Genomic DNA, 13,097 nt, shown 5'->3' with positions numbered 1-13,097 from the left:
ACAGAAGTATCAGTAAGGAGGCAGATGGGTGGCAGTGATACATGGTCTAGAAGATTGATGGGTATATATTTGTATATATAAATGCAAATCACATAGCTTTACTGTTCTACCATATTAGTTTCCATTTGTTGTAGCTGTACAACATCAAAGCAGTGATGTCTCCATATATTGCATTTAGTGGTAATGTAACGGACTACCAAAAAAAAAAAAAAATCAAAGTGAGAGTTTCTAAGTAGTTTCCTGGCAATTGAGACAGCAGGCTCTTTCATCTGTGCTGTAACTGTGGCAGTGCATTGATTTAAACTCCTTCTGAGATCTCAAATGCTTTTATATTCGTAGGTCTCACTGGCTGCTTTCTTTTTGCCTTTTTTCCCCTTCAAATGATAAAATTCTAGCATTTAGCAGAATGCCATCTTGCTTCACCAGAAGATGGAGACTAATTTCAGCTTTGGTTCTAAACTGTACAGGTTTTGTAAATAAAATAGCTCTCTAAATGCCATTAGATTAAGAAATTGGCCTTTGACTTCACAATTTCTAATACTCTGACCACAGCAAAGGGATAAACAACTATTATTCCTCTGAGATACCTGTGAGAGGGTTTACAACCCATTAAAAATTGTGCTTTGCCATTAATTTGGTTGACTCTTTGAAAAAATTTTTCTGGTACCCTCAAATGGGAAATGAAAGGTTTACTATTTTATACTATATTTTCAATTTTAGCAATAATCATCTTTCTGTAGATGCTTTCTTTTCCTATTAAGAATTCTTCCTAATAAGTACTCAAGATATAAATTCACCTTCTTGCTGGAGAAACATTTATGAATGCCTGTTATTTAATGTATCATTGAAGCCACTGCTTTCTTGATTAGGTTCTATTGATTAGGATTCTTGTGAAAAAAACCTGAAACTGTGAATGAATGCAAGATGGTTCAGGAAGGACCGTATTTGTGCCCACCTGTGTATCTATATGAATTGCCAACATTAAGAAGGCTAATTTTATTGTAGAGGGCAAGCGCATTATGATAATCTGGGAGAAGCATAGACACAATTTAGGATTTATTCTCAAAGGCATCTTGCAAAAATTGATTTGACTAAAGGGAGATCTTTCTGGTCCATGCAATCTATATGCTGCATAGCTCTTGCCTATGGAAATTAAAAAGTGCATTTTCTAGCCCCTGTAAAATAGTTTTGAGATCTGTGCCCAGATCTCCAAAGCAAAAAGCAGCAGACACTGCACAGGTTGTCTGACACAGTGCTCATAATGATGTGGCCAGAGCTGCAGTGTGAGAGCATGCAGACAAATACAATCTCCTCTGAGAGGCATTTCTGTACGTACAACCTTCAGGACACCAATGTCTGTGGAAAGGCTGCCTCTAAAACAATGGTTCCTCCTCCTCATGTCTCGTTGAACAACCAACTTACCAGAACATTAAATGCATAGCCTAAATTACCCTTTCTATCTAATTACTACTTCTGCTAGAGGGCTGTAGGATTAAGAACATTAGGGGAAGTGGTTTCTCAGACAATGTGATACAATGTCGGGAAAAAACCTCGAGACTCTTTGTTTTAAAGAACAAATTTGTGAAAAAAGAAAGCTTCCAAAATATTGATATAGTACAGATGGAATGATTTTATTCACTCACATTATCTGCCTAAGTGACTCTAGAGATAGAGGTTAGCAGATGGGATGTTACTTAACAAGTCTTCAGAAACTGGATTGACGCAAAACTGAATTGGACGATAGCTGATAGCCTTTTTAAAACATTATGACTGAACTAATATACATGAGCTAATGAATTACTGTTTGTTTCAGAGTCTAATACAGCTTTCAGAAAGCAGTTTGAAGGACTGAAATATTACATCTATGAATTGTCTGAATTATGGGGAAAAACGCCCACCTAATCTTTTTTACTGAGTCCTAAAGTCCTAATGAGGGGAGGGCTTACTAGTGACACTCTGAGGGATAAAACATAGAAGAAATATTCAAAGATACTGATAACTCCAGGCTCTGAAAAGCATGCAACCATTCACAAAAGGCTTACGACATCTATTTTGAAAAAAAGAAAAAAGACTGGATAGTCCTATGCCATGTGGGTCTCAGTAAGTCAGTGAAGTATTCCAGATATTTTGTTATATCTCAAGAAATTTCATCAGACAATCTTGAGATAAATTGTCATTCTGATCCTAAGTACAGGCTAATGTAAGTAAATAATGGAGCTCAAAATTACTTAAAAGGAGAAGGTCTCCAGCCCATGCAAGACAAGCTTATGGGATAAACACTGCAACAGATTGGATCCTCTCTACAACAGGACAACAAAATGCTGACCTGCTGTCAAGCAGAGCTGAGCTGGCACTTTGGGAGCATGGAGGCAGGTAGGGAAATATGGATGCAGCAGCTGGGCAGCAGGAAGAGCCCCACAGCTCTGTGCTGAAGCCACAGCAGCCTCCTGACACAGGCTTACAGAGAAGCTTCCCCAGCACCAAGGGGATGGCTCAGAGAGACCTCAGAGAACCTGATTTTGGGGGCTGCAAGACAGATCTTGTTCATGTACTGCACTCCAGCAACCCCGGGCAGTTGTGAGTGGCCAACAATGAAGGAGGAGAAAAAAGCTGAGAATCCATTAGGCACTTATCAGATGATGAGGGCACGGCAGGAGATAAGAACACTGTAAGGGATCCTTTAGGAATGTTATCCAATGCCTTAATTCCTAGCCTACTCAAATCTATTTCTCCTCCCTCCCCTTAAGTTCTCCAATGCCAATTAATGTATCTTCAATCTAAACAGCTAAACTGGGTGTTTGGGAGTGGGAAACTGGTGCTTATCAAGGGACCCCAAACGATGCAATTTCATATCCCATGTGTCTGAGAGGGGAAATACAGAATAAATCAAGAATTTTCAGAAGGCTCCCTGAGGTAACTGTGGGTTTTTTCCCCTGTCAACCACCCCTAGAGGAATGGTTATATTTCCTTATCTCACTAAAGCATTCTGTCAGTTCTTGGAACTACAAAATGAACCTTTATGCATTAGGTGGGCACACACATTGATAAAAGTGCTGATCACGATCATCTTTCCTAAGAAAACAAATATGATTCCACATGCCTTGAGCATTGACGAGTCAGGAAAACAGCTTCATAATCAGCCATGTATAGCAAATTGTATCATTGTACTGCAGATCTACAAAATAAATGATAGCTTTGGAAGCAGATGAACTAACTCCCCCGTGTAAACAGTCCAATCACACATAAAGGTTCTACAACTATCTTTAAATACATGCTGAATATCACATCATATTTCATTTATTAACACCCAAAGGTCTCGCCTCTGTCTTAAAAGTACTGTTCTGGAAAATGAAATCCTTGAGCTCTCCCAGTGGCTCTGCAGCTGCTGGGACATCACCAGCTGTGTCAGGTAGATGTAGGTTTGTTTGACCCATTTCCACAGGCCATAACCTTCAGCTCCAAAGAAATTTTTATAGTAGGTGCCAATTAAGTCACTCAGATCTGGTAGTTTGATGATAAAAGTAATCAAGTATTACACAGCAGTCTGAGTGTTTTTATGTTTTTGTTTTCTGAGAGCAAGCCAACAGGAACACCATCATCTCTAGAACTGAGTTGGTCTGTTATCCCATTTTTAGAAAGGTGTATTTGTCAGAGATGAGTGTAGTTCTAGGAAAGCATGCTTTTCAGAAAAAAACAGTGTTCTGAAAATCATGTGGAAAAGAGTTTCAAAATTACCAATATGTGCTGTTTGACAACATGGAATGTAATGGCTCCATTTAACTTGAAAATGTCTGTTTTACAATCCAAGTTAATTGGAATGAAAAGGTCAAAATCAAAATATGTTGCAAAAAGACTGAAACAGATTTGATTCACCCAAATAATATTTTTGTCTTTAAATGTGTTAATTCCACACGTTTTTAGAATTTTGATTATCAGTCTAAACTGGAAAAGTTTTCCATGCTTAAACTTCCCTGTGACAGAATAACTATTTCCTCATCACAGGCAATAGCTGGTCTCATTAATGCCTAACAGATCCAGGATAGACCTTCAGTGTTCATCCCAGGGCACTCTGAATCAGACACAGCAGGAACTTGAGATCTATTCTGATTAAATGAAATTTGTCAATGAACAACAGTTCCCTCAAAGAAATTTTCAACAAATTCTAATGAGAACCATCTACTTTGGAACATCCTCCTGTGACCAGAATTTTGAAAGCTGCAGACCTCTCAAAATCAAACAGAAAAGCAATTTTTCTATCTTGGAACCTCAATTCAGTCCTGCAATGATTAACCCCTCATCCTTGTGAGTCTTTCCCTCTAGTACTCTCACATTATATTTCAGCTAAAATTACTTTCATCCTCTATCAGCTTGCCTGTACGAATTTGTGCAGCAGCTGCTGTGTCCACTGAAGAGTGAGATTCATGTGAACAAAATAGTTCTGACCCTGCGAATCCTTCGTGTCAGAGATAAAAACCCACTTCCACATTTCCTTAGGGATTGTTTTACCTATCTCCATCCAAATAATAAATATCAGCAAGAAAAGCAGCAACATAACTGATGATATTGAAGGAAGTTAAACCCTTTCTTAAATGTATTGCCAGCTTCCAAAATGACAGTTTAGAAAAACAATGCTTTCTCTGCTTCTTTTGTTCTAATTGCATGGATAAAAGAACCCCTCATCAGTCAGATCAAGCTGTGTCAGGGAGCTTGTGCTGTAACAGGAAAAAAATTATTGCTCCCTCCTTCCTGGGCAGAAAACCCATTTTTCTACAACTGGGAAAAGCAAAAGATCAGTGACCAAACTGCAGGTAGCCCAGCACCAAGCCCCAGCTGAGCTGCACAGCAGTGCATTGCTGTGCCAGGGTGGGCTCCAGGACCATGCCTTCCCTGAGCACAGCCTCTTCCACTGCTGGCTTCCCCTTTCTTCCTTTCACTGCCAGGAACAGCCTCTGCCTGAAAGATCAACAAAGCTGCTATAATATAAAGAGGAAAATTTCTTAAATGTGTTTTCCTTGTATGACTGACAGTGTTTCCAAGAACTTCTCTGTTGACAGAGCTTTGCAATACTGAATGTTTTACCTTCTCCCTTTTTGGAAAACAAGTTCCCTGCAGTTACAACACATATAACATAAAAAAAAAAAGAAAACCACCCTAAAAAAAAATAACTCCACAGGAATTTTCCTAAGAAACTATTGGAAATGGCAGAAAGGAATGAAGAAACAGCATTTTCCACTATGCTCATCTTGCTTTGTATTTATTTTCAATATCCAACTAGGAGCTGGCTACAGTTTCAGTTTCAATTTCCAGTCACCTCCACACATATTCAAGGGAACTCAATCTACAACAGAGCCAGCTTCATGTCTGAAAGCAACATGAGCTGAGTAAAACAACTTGCCTATAATTTGGTTAATCAACAATTAACCAAGCCTCTTGTGAAGACTCATCTCCATGTTGCATTTACTTTGTACACTTTAAACAACACTCACTCGGTGTCAATTCACACCATGTGCTTTGTCCACATGGAGAACAGCTCTCTGCCTGTTCATGCAAGAGAGCAGCAGCACAAGTCCACATCAGCAGTGTGAATCCACCCCAAAAATAGGTGCAGCACTACTGGGCTTTCAAAGGACAAGCTATACTGTGGATCCTTGGGAGAGATGGAGAAAAATATATTGCCAAAGCAATTATTCTTCCCATCCCCTCAATTCTGAAAGTCATTGTGTTGCCAGACCCAGAGGAGCAGGGTAGACACCCAGGCAGGGCAGGAAAGGGGAGCAGGCCCACTGTCCCCAGGAGAACAAATCCCCTGCAGAGGCTGGGAATGATTGCTGCAGGACAGCATTTGAACTGATGCTCAATTGAGACCTAATTGTTGGTAAATAATTACTACCACACAGTAATAGTTGAAACTACTTTGCATGAGAATTCATTACAAGAATGACAAATAGCAATTGTTACAGAATGAGCTTTAATTCACTCTTACAAATTTATGAAATAACAATCCTATCTAGGCAGACTTCATTTACTAGCTGGTGAAATGAGCAGAAATAAAGGAAAACTAATAGATAATTCCCCTAAGCAGCTCCAAATGTAGAACTAATGCAAAACTACACAAAATAAAAGGCATTATTAGTGTTGAATTTAGTCTGTAACTTTACAATGTGCTAATTTGAATATTGCAACTTTTCATAAAAAAGTGGCAAAAACAACATGTAAGAATCAATAACGAAAATCTGTTCTAATTTGATGGGGTTTTTTACTACTAAAAGGAAAAAAAAACTTTATAGATTGTTTTTATTTGACAAATTCTGATTTTCTTTAAAAGAAATTCTCACAGAAGATTCTCACTATCAATTAGCAATTTCTCTCCCAATAGTCTGTAAAGGAGCAAGTGTGGCAGTCCTCTAATTACTTTTTGTTTTATTAGCAAAGACAGACAGTTGAGAACAGGTTGAATTTCTGTAATTAGCACTGGGCTAGGAAAAAACCAGAAAATAATGAAATATTTTCAGAAGTGAATGCTCGGATATGTCTGTCCCAACTCTTTTCTCTCTTTCACATTCATTTTTCTTAGGATTTTATGTCGACATGTTCAAACAGCACTTTGTTCCCTCTTTTGTTTCTGCACGTACCGCAAATTTCATCTCTGCAGAGAAGGGCCACTCCATTCAGTGCTGTATCCATTGAAGACTTTTCTCAGTGCGTGCCTCTGTGAGCAGTGGAGCTAATGATATCTGGCTTCCAGCAGCTCTGTGTCTCCTGGTTGGGTTCTCTGACGTCTAATAAGGTGTGACTGCCAATTAAAGCCTTTCCTGTGGCTGACACAGTGCTGTCCCATGCGGGCTCTCAGAGGTCTAATAAAGGTGAGCTCATAGTGTGCTTGTGCTTACAGTGAAGGAATGCAGCTACTCTCCCTCCTCTGCCTTTTTTTTTTTGTTTCTCAAAATTTGTTAGAGTAAAACACTCTCCCTTCTGGCAAGTTTCAGTGAAAATGGCCACAAAAGCTCAAATGTGATGGAAGATACTCAAATGGATGTACAAATACCTATCAAGTTTCTTTGGAAATACAGTCTAAAACCTGCTCTTTCTACAGGAGACTACACTTATCTCAATCAAAGGACTTACCACTGAAAAGTGGTTTTGCCTTAAGTGGCATTTTTTTTCTTAAAAATCTTAGTGGGTCTAAAGTACCATCCCTTGAATCTTGTCTCATATCATTTTGGTAGCCTGACACCGCATTCAGCAACCTATTTTTCTCTCAATTTCAACCATGAGAGAAGAATCAGGTCTAGCACCTTAACTTCTCAGTGCCATGGACAGCTTTGTACAGAAAGGTTTTGTTTTCTACCCCTAACGCCACAGCCTGTGTCAGAAACCTCAGAGTGCCCAGCTGGTGCCCAAGTGTGCCTGTCCTTGGGCTCAGCAGCCCTTGGGGCACTCTGCCTGGCACAGAGCAAAGCCTGCAGCCCCTGTTCCCCCATGTGCCTTGTGAGGACAGGCGGGGGGCAGAGGCAGGGTGGGCTCTTTGGAGTCCAGGCAGGAGAAGCACAGCCTTGCTCTGCACACCCATGGCACCCTGTGGCTGTCTGAGACCTGCAGCAATCCACCCGGCTTCATTCTCCTCATGCAGGGCTGAGACAAAGGACTCTCTAGCATTCAAAATCATGGCTTTTCATTGCAAGACAAAGTATTTTTTCCCCAATGGTTATCAGTAGAAACTTAACCTGGAATTTCAAAACACAGGGCCAGCTCCCTCACTCCCCTGCTCTGCACTCCCATGACTTGAATGCCTTTTAGTTCTTCACTCTGCATTAAATGGCATGAATAGTAATTCCAGGCTGAGAATTTTTTGGCCTGATTTAATCCTCACTTAACTAAAGTATCAGAGTCTTCACTGACTTCAACAGACACTGACATGAACTAAAAAGAAGAGTAATGAAGTGCATAGAGAACCACATCTCTACTCTGCAGTTCTGTAGCCATAAAAAAATTATAGAGTTCCTTACAGGGTTTAACATTTGCACAAATACAATAAAAATACTGTCTCATAGATCAATTCCCATGATTTTGTGATGGAAAAGCCTGTTTATTCACACACAAAGGGCCATCCTGCTGCTATAAAAATCTCTCAGCTAAATGCTTCAGTAAAAAGACTGCTGAAGAAAAAATAATAATCAAATTGTCCTAAATCCCTTGAGACTTTTGTTCCAAAGTGGTACCAACAAGAAGGTTTGTTAAAAATATTAAAAATCTACAAGCAGTCTCACAAAAACCACTGTGCTTCATGTTGGAGGGAGAGTTTATCCTACAGAGGCAAAACCCAGCACTAATGCTTTCCGTCATGGGCTGTCCCATTTCCAGAATGGTTTTGTTCCTCCTCAGATCCCCGAGGTCCCACCCACAGTGGCGCTGGGCAGGAGGGAAGGGCACGGGGCAGGTCCAGCTCATGGCAGCTCTGGGGCACACTGCCACCTCCTTCCCCTGCTGAGAGATGAGGAGGAACACGGGGCAAGGCTGGAGGCAGCAGGGCCACATGGGCTGAGGACAAGAGCACAGCACCCACAGGAACAGCCCAGCCAGGACAAGAGGGAGATGAGGGAGGATGAAGGTGGATCCGAAAAAGGGCCCAGGGCAAAGCCACAGGCTGTCCCACGGAGAAGCAGCATTCCATGGGTGGATTTTAAATCACTGCTTACAGACATCCATGTCTGCATCACAGGACGTGTGATCTCCATACTTTGTGAGGGAAAGACATTCCTTTCAAAAGGAATCCATATTCTTTACATGAAAATGACCAATATTCCAGATGAACAAAGTATTCCATACCAGAAAATAATGCTGAAAGGTTCTACCATGAAGCAAGTATACTTTAGAAAGTACCCCTTTGTTCTACCTCTTTTTTTTTAGTTACATCTGCTAGAAATAATGACTACAGAATCTCTTTCAAGAAAAGGTCATTTATGTCAATGGACAGAACACAGAGGATCAGATCACCTGCTGTAATTGCAAATTAATGCTCTACTGCTAATGCATTAACTACACAATATTGATCTACAATTGAATCATACAGGCTACTGTGAAGTGATTTTTACTTTAATATTTTTATGCTTTTATTGCTTTTTCCATAATGCATTTTCTCTTTCCGCTGGAATTTTCTATAATTGTTTCCCATTTTAATTTCCTGCAGCAAGATGACTTTAAAAAAATGTATGTCTCTTTCAAAACCTTGCAAAAATCTAACAAACCATCAGTGTGACAGGGTAAATCACATACATGTTGCAAAACATGAAAAAATTTTGATATACCTCTAATTTTGATAAATTTGGGCTTTAAAAAAGCTTACTTAAATTACAAATAAAATATCTCAGCCTCACTGGAAAATTGTAATGAAATGTATCACAGAAAAGTGCTTTCTAGATATTTCTGGAGCTCCTGGTATACAATGAGGATTATCTCCATATTAAAATTGGGTTTTGTTTGTTTGTTTGTTTTAATTTTCATGCCTGTACTGAAGAGGGGCTGGTAGGTTCAGGTATGTTAAAAAACTTTGGTGCTATGGAATCAGCTGACGAATGACTGAAATGTTTCAGCATCTTTAAGGAGAAATTAAAACACAAGTGGGATCTTTTTGCAAGTGTTTCTGAAGTCCATAAAGTGGAAGAATGTTGTGTTGAATCGCTGTCTAAAATCTTCAGCCTAGCTACTACTGACTACAATAACCTAGTTTGTTTTCCATACCTGCTGCAAAATCCCTTACATCCAAACCTTTTTGTGAACAACAATAAGATGTTGTCCTCCATCTTCAAAAGGAAGGGATAGGACATATTTTGATTCCTGAAACTCTCTCCCCCCATCATTTCCTAATATACCTGCTTAATACCACTTGAGGTGGTTATGGCATACAGCAAAATATGGCTTACCACCTGACTCCTGACTTGCATTCCTGTGTATGATGATTTTGCAAATGGAAAATAAATCTCCATGTTTTAAAAATAAAAGCATCTGGAAAAAATAATGGAGAACTGATTGCAGGTGAAATATCTGAAGAGGAAAACCTGATCTTGCTTTTAATGGAAGAACATTTATTATTCATAAACCTTTCCTCTAACAGATATGCTACATTGCAGTTCAATCAACTCACACAAAGCCTCCCTATTATCCCAGGCCATGAATGTCCTGCTGCCATGGCAGAGAAGACACTGGACATGTAGGGACACAAGGAGGGGAAGCCCAGCGGCCAAGCAAGTGCTGCTGTCCCAGGCTCTCGAGCTGGGCTCCATGGATAGACCAGAGCCTGAGCTGCTCTGCAGTATGGGACCATGGGGAATGCTGGATGATCTGGCAGTTCCTGCCCTTCTCAGGCACTGCTGGGCAACAGGGTGGTGAGAGCAGTGACACAGCCCAGTTTAAAGCCCTCTGTGCCTCTTTGGCACAGCTGAGCACAGAGGCTGCTCCACCACTGCCAAAGCCCAGGCTGCTTGCTTCCTGCCTCTGGATCAGTCATAAGGCATCCTTGTGGCTTTGGAAATGGGAAGTCAGATCACAAAATGTGCAGTGGTGTGTCAGTCTGAGTTCTCTTCAGAACCACCTCCAACAGTATCCAAAGCAGATACTTTGGATAAGGCTATCACACACATACAGAATTCCCCCACTACAGTCCCACCTCCTACCTGCTTAACTCAGGAACTTGCTATGCAGTGCATCTTAAATACTGAATCATTCAGTAGATCACTTCATTTGATGTTATCTACAAATCCTGTACTCACTCCCTATGTCAGCACTGAGAAAGCAGAAGTGAATGCCAAAGCTGTAGGCAACAGAGGTTGTGGCTGCTAAAGGAGCAAGTTGGGCATTTGATACCAAGGACATGTGTGAGATTGGGATTCAGGGAAAAGAATATTAGCTGGCTATTTGTATGACCTTGTTCAGAAGGAAAACAATGGAAATGATCCTCATTATCCTAATTAGGGTCCAAAGGCAACCTGTGAAGATGAGGCTGTCTTTTTCTGTTACAATGTATCTCATCTGAGAAGCAAATATGTTTCAGTCTAGTCCCAGAAAGTGCATTTCTTTAACGACTTTCTATAGAGATTACTCATTTCCTTCTCCCTTCCATCTGTCCTTCCCATCATAAGGGAAAGACTTACAGCCTGTATTCACAATCTAGCATGAAGCTTACTAAAGGTTTATTTTAAAATGGATGCAATTGAACTAGTTCAGATCCTTACCTACACAGCCACTTTAGAATCTATTTATCTGAGATCAGTTTAAACTACTTCCCTACTTTAGTGAAACAGAAATAAACCACTCAAACTGAGGATATTTTTGATCCAGAGGAGTTTAAAATCAGTTCTAGAGATGACTTAAATTAAACCGGTGAAACCTACAGACAAAATAAGACTTTTTTCAACATCTCTGGGAAAAATTTGTTGAAAAGAAAAATTGTTCTGTACAGGGCAAAAGACCTGTATAGATCCAAGTCATTTGTGGAAGCCAGTTTCCAAGAATTTGATTACTACTAAAAAGAAAACAATAATTAATGTCTTGTAAATCAAATAGTCTTTTTCTCAAGCACTCACTGGGATGTCTGCATGAAATTATATTTCAGAATTTCCCATTACGATTGGGACAAATCAACAGGAAAAGAAAAAATAAAAAACAGCTACATAATCTATATATAAATAGAAGTCAAAAGGGACATTAAACTCCTTGATTTTTAGTCATCCAGAAACAGATACAGCAGACATAGAACAGAAAATCATTTCATTCTGTGTAATTCAGATCATGCAACATTGCTGCAGACAAAGCCATTGAAAGTGCAGCTCTATTAGCAATAACAAATTAAATGCATCTAAAGCACTAAAAACAATCCTTGCCAATCCTATTTTTTTTGGTAGACAAATACTGCCCTGCAATTTGCACCATTACTTCATATTTATATGGAAGAAGCTCTCAGACAATTGTGTACAAAAGGCCAATCTCTTATCTGTCCATGAAAAAGAAAAGTTTGAATCACTTTGATACAACTAAAAAAAAAAGGAAATGGTATTAATAAATCCAAGGAACATAGCAAGTCTATAAAAAAGGAACAGCCTTCTGCTTCAGCTCCCAGAGATGCTAACTTTGATGTGTATTAAAAAAACCAACCAGACCAAAATATTGAGCTGGCTTTTTTTTCTTTTTTTTTCTTTTGGTGAAACAGCAAACAAATGACTAATCGCAGCAGTCACTGTAGCTGTGTAAAAAGGATGGTCACACTGAATCTAATTTCAATGTCAAAGTGAATTGTGGGAATGAAACCACTCTAGTCATCCCATGGAGTGACACAAAGCCGACATTCACAGGCTCCACAGCTGCTGTTGTCTATGGTGGGACCCACAGATAAAGGGGATGAACATCTACCAGAATGTAACAATATACAATGGAACAATGGGACATAAAGACCACCTGCTCCTCAGCCAGTCTAACATGCATGCTGCAATGGTGCCCTGACATGCCTGGCAGAGGTAAGGGGCTGATTTTCAGCCAATTTCCTAGTGCCTATAATACGAGGCCACCAAGGCTTCCTTCCATGACAGGGACACACCAACCATTCCAGTGTGGCCAGCAGCTCAAACCAACCCTCAGGCAATTCCAACTGCCTGGCTGCTGATGCAGCTGACACCTCAGTCCAGTGCAAGGCCAGCACCCCAGCAGTGGGTGCAGCGCTACACCTCCTGTTCCAATGAACATCCCTAAGGGACACAGATGCCTCATAAACCAAAGTGACTTTAGCGTGGCTCCCTGAGAGACCAACACAGTGCTCTTTGGAAGCCCTCTCACCTTGAGAAGGCTCTTTACAGAAAAGAAAAACTGAGAATACAGGAAGAACAGATAGGTTGAGCTAAAATTCGTGTCAACCTGGTTTGTATGACAACTGAGAGATATGTTTAACTTTTAAATAATTTAAGCTAGAGATAATAAGTACTAACAAACTCATGGTTAGCCTTTTCCCCAATTGGTATTGGAACACCAAAAGCTTTCTTCTGGCAGCACCTCCTCCACCTCCATGTGAAATGAATGTCTCTTAGCAAGCAGCATGAAGTGAAAAACATGAA

At 40.1% G+C, this 13,097-nt stretch overlaps 1 protein-coding gene across 1 annotated transcript in view; it reads right to left on the bottom strand.

The window, feature by feature from the left end:
- The window catches only part of DPYD (dihydropyrimidine dehydrogenase), a 329,698-nt gene that overhangs the window by 47,114 nt on the left and 269,487 nt on the right, over nt 1–13,097 (bottom strand). The window lies entirely within an intron of this gene.

The sequence above is a fragment of the Melozone crissalis genome, unplaced genomic scaffold (assembly GCF_028551555.1).
Source record: "Melozone crissalis strain CALT ecotype California unplaced genomic scaffold, PUWL_Pcris_2 ptg000045l_1, whole genome shotgun sequence".
Classification (NCBI taxonomy): Eukaryota; Metazoa; Chordata; class Aves; order Passeriformes; family Passerellidae; genus Melozone; species Melozone crissalis.
Note: the sequence above shows the minus strand (reverse complement) of the source record. Positions and strands in the feature narration are given on the sequence as shown.